The 14,827-nt window shown below is 39.8% G+C and overlaps 3 non-coding genes across 3 annotated transcripts; all 3 read left to right on the forward strand.

Annotated features, from left to right (window-relative positions):
• Positions 1-3,055: 3,055 nt before the first annotated feature.
• On the forward strand, positions 3,056-3,137 carry TRNAS-AGA (transfer RNA serine (anticodon AGA)). Its single transcript has one exon. It is a non-coding gene; the product is annotated as a tRNA-Ser (tRNA).
• A 3,939-nt stretch (positions 3,138-7,076) lies between these two features.
• On the forward strand, positions 7,077-7,158 carry TRNAS-AGA (transfer RNA serine (anticodon AGA)). Its single transcript has one exon. It is a non-coding gene; the product is annotated as a tRNA-Ser (tRNA).
• A 7,193-nt stretch (positions 7,159-14,351) lies between these two features.
• Positions 14,352-14,433, forward strand: TRNAS-AGA (transfer RNA serine (anticodon AGA)). Its single transcript has one exon. It is a non-coding gene; the product is annotated as a tRNA-Ser (tRNA).
• The last annotated feature ends 394 nt before the right edge of the window (positions 14,434-14,827 follow it).

Genomic DNA, 14,827 nt, shown 5'->3' on the forward strand with positions numbered 1-14,827 from the left:
CGTGTGATTAGCTGGGAGGAGCTCACGGCGACATCCTCCCTATAAAAGTGTAGATGGATCACTCTCTAACTCTTTCTTGCTTCACATACAAATGGCTTGAAAGGTGCAGGGAAGATGCAGGTCTAATAGACAGAATAGAAGGTCTGTGCCAGGTGGGTTTCTCTGCATTGGTGTCCCATCACAGGTCCGCAAGTGTAATGTGTGATCTTTGACTCCTGGCATTTCACAAGCAGGCGGCCAGGAAACGGTTTCAGCCTATCAACCACTGAGGAGACGCAGCCTCTGAATGAGGAATGAGGAAGCAATGAATACATCCAGCCTATCACAGGAACAGCCCTGAGTGTTCAGAATTATAAATTCTCCATGTCACTGTATGTCGTCGAGCCCAAGTAGCTCGACGTGATCGTATAGTGGTTAGTACTCTGCGTTGTGGCAGCAGCAACCTTGGTTCGAATCCAAGTCACGGCATTGTGGTTGGCAATGTCATGGCAGTTGGGTGTTAATTTTACAGAATTAGCAAATGTACCAGTGGTTTTTGTAAAATGTCTATTAAAAAGAGATCCTTTCAAATATTTAAACCATCTAACAACAAATGATTTAAACTCTCATGATTATAAGCTGTAGCTATAATGTATTTACTTACATAAATTATCGTTCTTGAACCTATTGGGGGTGGAGGGGGAGCGGAGCTCACCCCCAGGTGCAGTTGAGTGACCTGTGTTGTGGCTCTCTAGAGGGAAGGCACAAATTTTGCTGTCACCCAGCCCAATCCAGACGTGTATTGGGGCCAGGTTTCAGGCAAATAGAGCAGTAAGTGCAGAGAAATGTTCACTCTCTAAAAGTGGCATTTCTAAAATAGTAAAGTTAAATCCAACCTCACCAGTAAGTAGGATTTTCAATAAATAAATAAAGCTACTCCTCTCCGATATGGAATTACCAAATAAAAAGTATAGGGGAATACACAGAGCTAACCTATGAGAGGGGTAGACCTCACAGTAGTGAAAAATGAAATAGACTGTTTGGTACTTACAGGACACGCGAACCACCAAAGTACATATCTTATTTTTTACTTACATAGCATCATGCACCTAGGACTACCTAGGGCCTACCTTACGTGTAAATTATATGTAATAAAAGGGGAGTTTAAGGCTTGGCAAGTAGGCTGGGACTCCCCTGGGAGACCCCTGAGTCTATGCCCAGAACCATAACTCTGCCAGTCGAGTACTTACCTAAAAGCCGATAACTCACTTTTCTTCCATAGGCTAACATTGAGTGGTTTCACTTGGAAATTCTTCTAAGTGGTGTGGAGTTTTGGAACTTTAAAATATTCATCTAAAATCAGCCGAACAACGAATTCTGATTTACTCACCTGTTATCCGGAGAGACCTCAGTGCTGCATCTTGGAGCTCAGTACTGACCCTGAAAAGTAATTTTAACCGTACTTACCAGTAACTCGAATTTCCTTCCATGGGATATCATTGCCTGCTTTTTGCTGAAAATTTTCTAAGTGTCGATTTTTGAAACTTACAAATATTCTTTAAAAATCGTACCAACTGTGAAAACGTAATTGTTTACCTGTTTTAGATAGATGTCCCAGTACTGAGCCTAGGAGCCCAGCACTGGATTACAAAAGTAACGAGAACGTACTTTACCCGTAACTTGAATTTTCTTCCATAGGAAACCATTGACTGTTTTTCTTTGAAATTTATTCTAAGTGTCGATTTTGCAAACATGTAAATATTCCTTAAAAATCGCCTGTATAACTTAAACGCAGTTTCTCAACTGCTTACAGGTGGTACAGTAGTGCTGGATCTAGGATCCAACACTGACCTAGAAAAAGTAACCATAACCCCACTTACCTGCTAAGTGAATTTCCTTCCATAGGATAACATTGGTAATTTGATCAGCAAAAGTTTTTAAGTGTCAACTTTTAAAATAGCAAAATATTGCTTAAAAATCACAACAGTAACTAAAACGAATTTACTCACTTGTTTCCAAGAACTGTCCCAGGACTGAATCTAGGATCCAGTCCTGGATTTAGAAAAGTAATCCTGAAAGTAATTAATTGCATATAACTTAAAATTCCCATTGAGCTCAATGTATTATTGTGATTCAAATTGTGTTGCCTATTGCAATAAACTGTAACTATGACCTGCAAAAGTCAATTGCCTATTGCAAAGTATTTAACTAAAGCATCTCATTCTGAGAAAGTATATTTTGATACCTATTGTTGGTTCTAAAATAAAACAACAATATCTTTTGTATGCAAACCAATGGCCTAGAGTTCAGTTCTTGAGTGTGTGAGACCATTTGCTGACTGAGTGTGTACAACAAATGTTTTACACTGTACTCTGATACTGCCTTACTGCTCGGCAAGCTACCACTTTAGAGAGTAAGGTTATATCTAACTTTAGCCTCTGCCAAACCTCTGGGGACTGGGGACTCTGTGCACACTGTACCTATTTGGGAACAGTATATACAGAGCCACTTTCTCACAGTAGTGATAAAGTGATTAGAGTCCTAAGGCCAACATAAAGATACAGCAAAACGTGAGGTGAAAAGCAAAAAGGTTGCTGGTAGGCCACCTTAAGGATGCCAGGTCTAACAAAAACTGAACTAAGGATAAAATGAGTAAAACATCAGGTTTCTCTACTGCATTTGGTGAGACAAGTGGGCCTTCTTTTATCTTCCATTCAAGCAATCTTAGAGAGACCCCTTTATTATAGAGCTTTTCAAGGATTAAAGATAAGGCACTTACAAAGGAGTCCCAAATACTCAGAGATGGTTGACTTCTGTAATATGGGTCGTAGACTAAAAGCAGCGCAAAAACAGAGTGCAACAGGGTCCAAAAAACTTGAGTGCCACAAGAGAGTTTGAATGCAAGCGTATCCTTTTACAGATCCAGAGATATACTCATGCAATTTTTGTTTTTAGGACAGAACGTGCATGATGAAAAAAACATTGTTTTTAAAAAGCGCATTGCAGAATATCAGTACTTTGATGTGGGAAAACTTCAAAACTTTCAAACAAAATATTTGTAGGCAGCTTACAGCAAGTTGTTGTGGCCGAGTGGTTAAGGCGATGCACTAGAAATCCATTGGAGTATCCCCGCGCAGGTTTGAACCCTGCCAACAACGAGAATCTTTTTATTATCGGCTACAATTTCAGAAGTTAACCTTTAGTATTTCTTCCATTTCAGTTTTATAAATAGGTGGCTTATTTTTGTGTCACTATTGCCTCTCCACATATTTGTTATCGCTACCTCTTTCATGTCTTTGCTACACCTCATTCCTACTTTAGCACTGGTGTAAACGCTTCAAATTATTATACCGTTGCTCTCTCATTCATACCTGCGCATGCACTTGAAAGTTACTTTACCAATAAAAGACGCAAAGAGAGAAATAGAACAAAAGTGCTGGCTGGATTGGCAAACACACTTCATAAAACTGCATTTTCTTTTTTATTCTCCCCCGTGTTACATGCTTAACCTCCCCATGTGTAATTTCTCTTAACCTGCTGTCCCAGGAAGAGAATTTCATCTACAGGCACTTTCTGTGTTTTTTTCCCTAGTCTGTCTTTCCCATTTCTTAGCTGTGTAACTGTTCCTTTACGCGCTCTATTTAAACGCCATCAATCTCATTTGAGCTCCTTGCTACCGCTTCTGTTTTCTCTACCTCTCATACTGCCAGTTCTCTCTTTCTCTGTGGTTGGTCGCTACTTTCCTGAGCTTCCGAAGCCACGTGGTTCCTGCCTCTTGTTGTCAGACTTGAATTGGAAAAGGAACCATATTAACAAGCCTTTACCACTCACACACGGCGGAAGTTTATACTTTAATTCAGTGAGCTAAGAAAAGCGTGTTGTGGGTCCCCTACGAGCCATGGTGCATGCTTCATCATGATTTGGCACCAGTCATTAGCCGCAGCTCTGCTAATGAGCCACTGAGGTCAGTTTCAATATTTACTCAAAAACATAACCATGCAGCCCACCCCTCAACTGTGTATTTATCTTGCTTTTCTGCTGTTCGTGTGATTAGCTGGGAGGAGCTCACGGCGACATCCTCCCTATAAAAGTGTAGATGGATCACTCTCTAACTCTTTCTTGCTTCACATACAAATGGCTTGAAAGGTGCAGGGAAGATGCAGGTCTAATAGACAGAATAGAAGGTCTGTGCCAGATGGGTTTCTCTGCATTGGTGTCCCATCACAGGTCCCCAAGTGTAATGTGTGATCTTTGACTCCTGGCATTTCACAAGCAGGCGGCCAGGAAACGGTTTCAGCCTATCAACCACTAAGGAGACGCAGCCTCTGAATGAGGAATGAGGAAGCAATGAATACATCCAGCCTATCACAGGAACAGCCCTGAGTGTTCCGAATTATAAATTCTCCATGTCACTGTATGTCGTTGAGCCCAAGTAGCTCGCCGTGATCGTATAGTGGTTAGTACTCTGCGTTGTGGCCGCACGAACCTCGGTTTGAATCCGAGTCACGGCATTGTGGTTAGCAATGTCACGGCAGTTGGGTGTTAATTTTACAGAATTAGCAAATGTACCAGTGGTTTTTGTAAAATGTCTATTAAAAACAGATCCTTTCAAATATTTAAACCATCTAACAACAAATGATTTAAACTTGCATGATTATAAGCTGTAGCTATAATGTATTTACTTACATAAATTATCGTTCTTGAACCTATTGGGGGTGGAGGGGGAGCGGAGCTCACCCCCCAGGTGCAGTTGAGTGACCTGTGTTGTGGCTCTCTAGAGGGAAGGCACAAATTTTGCTGTCACCCAGCCCAATCCAGACGTGTATTGGGGCCAGGTTTCAGGCAAATAGAGCAGTAAGTGCAGAGAAATGTTCACTCTCTAAAAGTGGCATTTCTAAAATAGTAAAGTTAAATCCAACCTCACCAGTAAGTAGGATTTTCAATAAATAAATAAAGCTACTCCTCTCCGATATGGAATTACCAAATAAAAAGTATAGGGGAATACACAGAGCTAACCTATGAGAGGGGTAGACCTCACAGTAGTGAAAAATGAAATAGACTGTTTGGTACTTACAGGACACGCGAACCACCAAAGTACATATCTTATTTTTTACTTACATAGCATCATGCACCTAGGACTACCTAGGGCCTACCTTAGGTGTAAATTATATGTAATAAAAGGGGAGTTTAAGGCTTGGCAAGTAGGCTGGGACTCCCCTGGGAGACCCCTGAGTCTATGCCCAGAACCGTAAATCTGCCAGTCGAGTACTTACCTAAAAGCTGATAACTCACTTTTCTTCCATAGGCTAACATTGAGTTGTTTCACTTGGAAATTCTTCTAAGTGGTGTGGAGTTTTGGAACTTTAAAATATTCATCTAAAATCAGCCGAACAACGAATTCTGATTTACTCACCTGTTATCCGGAGAGACCTCAGTGCTGCATCTTGGAGCTCAGTACTGACCCTGAAAAGTAATTTTAACCGTACTTACCAGTAACTCGAATTTTCTTCCATGGGATATCATTGCCTGCTTTTTGCTGAAAATTTTCTAAGTGTCGATTTTTGAAACTTACAAATATTCTTTAAAAATCGTACCAACTGTGAAAACGTAATTGTTTACCTGTTTTAGATAGATGTCCCAGTACTGAGCCTAGGAGCCCAGCACTCGATTACAAAAGTAACGAGAACGTACTTTACCCGTAACTTGAATTTTCTACCATAGGAAACCATTGACTGTTTTTCTGTGAAATTTCTTCTGTGTCGATTTTGCAAACATGTAAATATTCCTTAAAAATCGCCTGTATAACTTAAACGCAGTTTCTCAACTGCTTACAGGTGGTACAGTAGTGCTGGATCTAGGATCCAACACTAACCTAGAAAAATTAACTATAACCACGCTTACCTGCTAAGTGAATTTCCTTCCGTAGGATAACATTGGTAATTTGATCAGCAAAAGTTTCTAAGTGTCAACTTTTAAAATAGCAAAATATTGCTTAAAAATCACAACAGTAACTAAAACGAATTTACTCACTTGTTTCCAAGAACTGTCCCAGGACTGAATCTAGGATCCAGTCCTGGATTTAGAAAAGTAATCCTGAAAGTAATTAATTGCATATAACTTAAAATTCCCATTGAGCTCAATGTATTATTGTGATTCAAATTGTGTTGCCTATTGCAATAAACTGTAACTATGACCTGCAAAAGTCAATTGCCTATTGCAAAGTATTTAACTAAAGCATCTCTTTCTGAGTTAGTATATTTTGATACCTATTGTTGGTTCTAAAATAAAACAACAATATCTTTTGTATGCAAACCAATGGCCTAGAGTTCAGTTCTTGAGTGTGTGAGACCATTTGCTGACTGAGTGTGTACAACAAATGTTTTACACTGTACTCTGATACTGCCTTACTGCTCGGCAAGCTACCACTTTCGAGAGTAAGGTTATATCTAACTTTAGCCTCTGCCAAACCTCTGGGGACTGGGGACTCTGTGCACACTGTACCTATTTGGGAACAGTATATACAGAGCCACTTTCTCACAGTGGTGATAAAGTGATTAGAGTCCTAAGGCCAACATAAAGATACAGCAAAACGTGAGGTGAAAAGCAAAAAGGTTGCTGGTAGGCCACCTTAAGGATGCCAGGTCTAACAAAAACTGAACTAAGGATAACATGAGTAAAACATCAGGTTTCTCTACTGCATTTGGTGAGACAAGTGGGCCTTCTTTTATCTTCCATTCAAGCAATCTTAGAGAGACCCCTTTATTATAGAGCTTTTCAAGGATTAAAGATAAGGCACTTACAAAGGAGTCCCAAATACTCAGAGATGGTTGACTTCTGTAATATGGGTCGTAGACTAAAAGCAGCGCAAAAACAGAGTGCAACAGGGTCCAAAAAACTTGAGTGCCACAAGAGAGTTTGAATGCAAGCGTATCCTTTTACAGATCCAGAGATATAATCATGCAATTTTTGTTTTTAGGACAGAACGTGCATGATGAAAAAAACATTGTTTTTAAAAAGCGCATTGCAGAATATCAGTACTTTGATGTGGGAAAACTTCAAAACTTTCAAACAAAATATTTGTAGGCAGCTTACAGCAAGTTGTTGTGGCCGAGTGGTTAAGGCGATGCACTAGAAATCCATTGGAGTATCCCCGCGCAGGTTCGAATCCTGCCAACAACGAGAATCTTTTTATTATCGGCTACAATTTCAGAAGTTAACCTTTAGTATTTCTTCCATTTCAGTTTTATAAATAGGTGGCTTATTTTTGTGTCACTATTGCCTCTCCACATATTTGTTATCGCTACCTCTTTCATGTCTTTGCTACACCTCATTCCTACTTTAGCACTGGTGTAAACGCTTCAAATTATTATACCGTTGCTCTCTCATTCATACCTGCGCATGCACTTGAAAGTTACTTTACCAATAAAAGACGCAAAGAGAGAAATAGAACAAAAGTGCTGGCTGGATTGGCAAACACACTTCATAAAACTGCATTTTGTTTTTTATTCTCCCCCGTGTTACATGCTTAAACTCCCCATGCGTAATTTCTCTTAACCTGCTGTCCCAGGAAGAGAATTTCATCTACAGGCTCTCTCTGTGTTTTTTTCCCTAGTCTGTCTTTCCCATTTCTTAGCTGTGTAACTGTTCCTTTACGCGCTCTATTTAAACGCCATCAATCTCATTTGAGCTCCTTGCTCCCGCTTCTGTTTTCTCCACCTCTCATACTGCCAGTTCTCTCTTTCTCTGTGGTTGGTGGCTACTTTCCTGAGCTTCCGAAGCCACGTGGTTCCTGCCTCTTGTTGTCAGACTTGAATTGGAAAAGGAACCATATTAACAAGCCTTTACCACTCACACACGGCGGAAGTTTATACTTTAATTCAGTGAGCTAAGAAAAGCGTGTTGTGGGTCCCCTACGAGCCATGGTGCTTGCTTCATCATGATTTGGCACCAGTCATTAGCCGCAGCTCTGCTAATGAGCCACTGAGGTCAGTTTCAATATTTACTCAAAAACATAACCATGCAGCCCACCCCTCAACTGTGTATTTATCTTGCTTTTCTGCTGTTCGTGTGATTAGCTGGGAGGAGCTCACGGCGACATCCTCCCTATAAAAGTGTAGATGGATCACTCTCTAACTCTTTCTTGCTTCACATACAAATGGCTTAAAAGGTGCAGGGAAGATGCAGGTCTAATAGACAGAATAGAAGGTCTGTGCCAGATGGGTTTCTCTGCATTGGTGTCCCATCACAGGTCCCCAAGTGTAATGTGTGATCTTTGACTCCTGGCATTTCACAAGCAGGCGGCCAGGAAACGGTTTCAGCCTATCAACCACTGAGGAGACGCAGCCTCTGAATGAGGAATGAGGAAGCAATGAATACATCCAGCCTATCACAGGAACAGCCCTGAGTGTTCCGAATTATAAATTCTCCATGTCACTGTATGTTGTTGAGCCCAAGTAGCTTGCTGTGATCGTATAGTGGTTAGTACTCTGCGTTGTGGCCGCAGCAACCTCGGTTGGAATCCGAGTCACGGCATTGTGGTTGGCAATGTCACGGCAGTTGGGTGTTAATTTTACAGAATTAGCAAATGTACCAGTGGTTTTTGTAAAATGTCTATTAAAAAGAGATCCTTTCAAATATTTAAACCATCTAACAACAAATGATTTAAACTCTCATGATTATAAGCTGTAGCTATAATGTATTTACTTACATAAATTATCGTTCTTGAACCTATTGGGGGTGGAGGGGGAGCGGAGCTCACCCCCCAGGTGCAGTTGAGTGACCTGTGTTGTGGCTCTCTAGAGGGAAGGCACAAATTTTGCTGTCACCCAGCCCAATCCAGACGTGTATTGGGGCCAGGTTTCAGGCAAATAGAGCAGTAATTTCTTGAGAGATACCTCTGACTTTTTGTGTAAATTACAACAACTACCATTCACCGAAGGACATGATTTACTGGTAAGCATGGATATAGTTTCACTATATACCCAAATTCCCCAAGATCAGGCTCTAGAAGTGGTGGAAATCTTTTTGGATAAAAGAGATCGTCCAACAAAAATTCCTACGGACTTCATTTTGGAATTAGCCAGAATGGCTTTGACAAAAAACTATTTCAAATTCCATGAGGACTTCTTTCTCCAAATAAAGGGAGTAGCCATGGGCTGTCCCTTTGCCCCGGAGCTGGCTATACTCTTTATGAGTGTATATGAGGACAGATAGGTACACAACAACAACCCCTTCTCACATTGGATAGGGGGCTGGGTTCGTTTTATTGACGACATTTTTTTCACATGGTCTGGCACAATGGAACAATTAACAGACTTTCACGGATGGCTCAACAGTCGCACAATGGACATCAAATTCAGTATCCAGTCATCACCTACAAGACTTTCCTTCCTAGATGTGGAAGTTTATTGCTCAGATGGACAGTTGGTGACCACCCTCTTTAGAAAAGAGACTGACCGCAATAAATCCTTACATTTCACAAGCAACCATCCGCGCAGTTTGAAAGAAAATCTACCAATAGGCCAACTTCTCCGCATACGTCGAAATTGTTCATTCAAAGACGAGTACATGTACCATGCGAATTTGTTAATGGGGAGACTTGTAGACCGGGGATATCCATCCAAATTGGTCAAAAAAGCAATTAAACGCGCGTGGTGGACACCACGTGAGGAACTTCTGAGAAAGAAAGAAAAGAAAAAACTCGAGCGCACAGTATGTGTTACTACCTTTGGGGCATCATCCAACTTTCTCAAAAAGACCATCCACCAAAACTGGCATTTAATAAAGGATATCGACATACAGTTGAACGCTAAACCACTTTTTGCTTTTAAAAAAGATAAAAGTATAGCGAACCAGATCATTAGGGCAGCCGTCCCCGTCAAGAAGACCCCTACAATACGTGAATTTGTCAATTTGCCTCCCGTTACAGGACATAAGAAGTGTGGAACATGCATGTGTTGTATTTCCACAATTGAGGGGAATGTATTCCAACACGAAGGCATCTCATGGAAACACAACATCTTTACGAACTGTAAATCAAAAAACGTGATCTATGCCATCCTATGTCCATGCCCCAAATTGTACATAGGGAAAACAAATCAGGAAATCAGACAGAGAATCTCTCAACATAAATCACGAATAAAGAAAAAAATTACCACAGCACCCCTGGTTCAACATTGGATTGACGAGTCACACGGCGATCAAGACTTCAGATGGACCGTCATTTCAAAATTAGAGCATGACCAGAGGGGCGGAGATCTAGAGACCAAACTTAAGCAAAGAGAAGCAATGCTGATCCTAAAATTCAACTCGGCCACACAGGGCTTGAACGAAATGTCGGAAATTTACAATTTATGAATACAGTGTTTTCCTTTCTCCCTCCTTTTCACACCCACGGCTGCAAGAATTCATGGATATAGTAGACAGCATTTCATATTCCGCGCTAACAAACATTGGAAACTACGATACCCAGAATCCTTAGTTGCAGTCTTCAATCACTTATACAACCGGTTCAACCGGGTCAATTACAAACGCGCCTCAGTGATGGACATGGACGCGTATGGAGGAGACTCGCAAAACCAATACCGGTAAGATCTTCTTAGCGCGCAGCAGATAAGTTTCAACCCATCCGTGCAATTGGGGAGCTGCCACATTTAAAACGAGTATAGACACTGCATCGCCTTAATATATTTTGATTAATGGATGCTACCGAACGCAAAACCATTTTATCTATGGGCACACCTCTTTAAGGAATCAGTATAGTATATAGTAGACAGCATTTCACATTCCGCGCTAACAAACATTGGAAACTACGATACCCAGAATCCTTAGTTGCAGTCTTCAATCACTTATACAACCGGTTCAACCGGGTTAATTACAAACGCGCCTCAGTGATGGACATGGACGCGTATGGAGGAGATTCGAAAAACCAATACCGGTAAGATCTTCTTAGCGCGCAGCAGACAAGTTTTAACCCATCCGTGCAATTGGGAAGCGGACACATTTAAAACGAGTATAGACACTGCATCGCCTGAATATATTTTGATTAATGGATGCTACCGAACGCAAAACCATCTCATCTATGGGCACACCTCTTTAAGGAATCAGACTCGCCGCGTGCTAACAAACTTAGGAGCTCGAGTCAACCTCACTCACTAAACCGCTCGTGCGTGTCTTTTCTTCACAAAGTAAATAAGATTTTTTTATATTTCAGAATTGTTTGAAGAAACTAACAATTAGGAACTGACCACGCGGCCACATAGCATCTCAATGTAAGTTCCTCAACGAAAGTCATTATTCTTCCTTTCCATTGGTTCACCAATATTAATTAAGCCCATTGAATTTTTAACATTTCAGCCACACGATAAAACTTTATTGGGAGATCGACCACTGAATCGTAAATACAGGTATGATCTGAGAGTGTGCTTGATTGATTGAAGTCGAGTGTTCTGAGTATGACTGACAGAATGTTTTTATTATTATTTTTTCTATAGATTGAATCCTCATGGTCCTGATGAGAATCCCTGCTACACAAGGGATTCGAAACGCGTCGACCCCTGTTCCCTTTATCTCCGTCTTCTCAAATAGACCAATCTTTCCAGCATTATAATTTAAAAATTAAATTATCTGATGGTCTATTATATGAAAACAAGAACAAATTAATTTTGTACTAATCACTAGAATCCGCACCTGCTCTCAAAAAAAACTTTATTAAATCCAGGGCGTTTTCTCTTGTCTTTGAACAGGCTATATGTGTTAATGTGCCGTCAATTTGTTTAGTCTTGATGTTTATGTCTCTAAGTGCACTCAATGTTGTCTTTTTGAATGTTTAATGTGTTCACCAAATAATTTGTAAATTGATATACATTGCATGAAAGTAGTGACATTTTTTATGTCTTTGTATATATTGTATGTTATTGTATATACCTTTCAAGTCTCTATTTTGTTGTGAACTTAAATTTTTGTTTAAAGAAAGTCCTATAAAATTTTTTTTAAAAAAAACTTAAAAAATTCTAGGATTAATAATCAAAATAAAAGAAATGTTTATAAGAAGCCAGACTAAAAGATTGGTCTTTATGAATTGAGGATTGTTACTCAATCAGAAGAAATTATTGAATCAAAGTGCAGTACTGGCATTTTTTTGTTGAATCACTCTCTAAAAGTGGCATTTCTAAAATAGTAAAGTTAAATCCAACCTCACCAGTAAGTAGGATTTTCAATAAATAAATAAAGCTACTCCTCTCCGATATGGAATTACCAAATAAAAAGTATAGGGGAATACACAGAGCTAACCTATGAGAGGGGTAGACCTCACAGTAGTGAAAAATGAAATAGACTGTTTGGTACTTACAGGACACGCGAACCACCAAAGTACATATCTTATTTTTTACTTACATAGCATCATGCACCTAGGACTACCTAGGGCCTACCTTAGGTGTAAATTATATGTAATAAAAGGGGAGTTTAAGGCTTGGCAAGTAGGCTGGGACTCCCCTGGGAGACCCCTGAGTCTATGCCCAGAACCATAACTCTGCCAGTCGAGTACTTACCTAAAAGCCGATAACTCACTTTTCTTCCATAGGCTAACATTGAGTGGTTTCACTTGGAAATTCTTCTAAGTGGTGTGGAGTTTTGGAACTTTAAAATATTCATCTAAAATCAGCCGAACAACGAATTCTGATTTACTCACCTGTTATCCGGAGAGACCTCAGTGCTGCATCTTGGAGCTCAGTACTGACCCTGAAAAGTAATTTTAACCGTACTTACCAGTAACTCGAATTTTCTTCCATGGGATATCATTGCCTGCTTTTTGCTGAAAATTTTCTAAGTGTCGATTTTTGAAACTTACAAATATTCTTTAAAAATCGTACCAACTGTGAAAACGTAATTGTTTACCTGTTTTAGATAGATGTCCCAGTACTGAGCCTAGGAGCCCAGCACTCGATTACAAAAGTAACGAGAACGTACTTTACCCGTAACTTGAATTTTCTACCATAGGAAACCATTGACTGTTTTTCTGTGAAATTTCTTCTGTGTCGATTTTGCAAACATGTAAATATTCCTTAAAAATCGCCTGTATAACTTAAACGCAGTTTCTCAACTGCTTACAGGTGGTACAGTAGTGCTGGATCTAGGATCCAACACTAACCTAGAAAAATTAACTATAACCACGCTTACCTGCTAAGTGAATTTCCTTCCGTAGGATAACATTGGTAATTTGATCAGCAAAAGTTTCTAAGTGTCAACTTTTAAAATAGCAAAATATTGCTTAAAAATCACAACAGTAACTAAAACGAATTTACTCACTTGTTTCCAAGAACTGTCCCAGGACTGAATCTAGGATCCAGTCCTGGATTTAGAAAAGTAATCCTGAAAGTAATTAATTGCATATAACTTAAAATTCCCATTGAGCTCAATGTATTATTGTGATTCAAATTGTGTTGCCTATTGCAATAAACTGTAACTATGACCTGCAAAAGTCAATTGCCTATTGCAAAGTATTTAACTAAAGCATCTCTTTCTGAGTTAGTATATTTTGATACCTATTGTTGGTTCTAAAATAAAACAACAATATCTTTTGTATGCAAACCAATGGCCTAGAGTTCAGTTCTTGAGTGTGTGAGACCATTTGCTGACTGAGTGTGTACAACAAATGTTTTACACTGTACTCTGATACTGCCTTACTGCTCGGCAAGCTACCACTTTCGAGAGTAAGGTTATATCTAACTTTAGCCTCTGCCAAACCTCTGGGGACTGGGGACTCTGTGCACACTGTACCTATTTGGGAACAGTATATACAGAGCCACTTTCTCACAGTGGTGATAAAGTGATTAGAGTCCTAAGGCCAACATAAAGATACAGCAAAACGTGAGGTGAAAAGCAAAAAGGTTGCTGGTAGGCCACCTTAAGGATGCCAGGTCTAACAAAAACTGAACTAAGGATAACATGAGTAAAACATCAGGTTTCTCTACTGCATTTGGTGAGACAAGTGGGCCTTCTTTTATCTTCCATTCAAGCAATCTTAGAGAGACCCCTTTATTATAGAGCTTTTCAAGGATTAAAGATAAGGCACTTACAAAGGAGTCCCAAATACTCAGAGATGGTTGACTTCTGTAATATGGGTCGTAGACTAAAAGCAGCGCAAAAACAGAGTGCAACAGGGTCCAAAAAACTTGAGTGCCACAAGAGAGTTTGAATGCAAGCGTATCCTTTTACAGATCCAGAGATATAATCATGCAATTTTTGTTTTTAGGACAGAACGTGCATGATGAAAAAAACATTGTTTTTAAAAAGCGCATTGCAGAATATCAGTACTTTGATGTGGGAAAACTTCAAAACTTTCAAACAAAATATTTGTAGGCAGCTTACAGCAAGTTGTTGTGGCCGAGTGGTTAAGGCGATGCACTAGAAATCCATTGGAGTATCCCCGCGCAGGTTCGAATCCTGCCAACAACGAGAATCTTTTTATTATCGGCTACAATTTCAGAAGTTAACCTTTAGTATTTCTTCCATTTCAGTTTTATAAATAGGTGGCTTATTTTTGTGTCACTATTGCCTCTCCACATATTTGTTATCGCTACCTCTTTCATGTCTTTGCTACACCTCATTCCTACTTTAGCACTGGTGTAAACGCTTCAAATTATTATACCGTTGCTCTCTCATTCATACCTGCGCATGCACTTGAAAGTTACTTTACCAATAAAAGACGCAAAGAGAGAAATAGAACAAAAGTGCTGGCTGGATTGGCAAACACACTTCATAAAACTGCATTTTGTTTTTTATTCTCCCCCGTGTTACATGCTTAAACTCCCCATGCGTAATTTCTCTTAACCTGCTGTCCCAGGAAGAG

The sequence above is a fragment of the Triturus cristatus genome, chromosome 12 (assembly GCF_964204655.1).
Source record: "Triturus cristatus chromosome 12, aTriCri1.1, whole genome shotgun sequence".
NCBI lineage: Eukaryota > Metazoa > Chordata > Amphibia > Caudata > Salamandridae > Triturus > Triturus cristatus.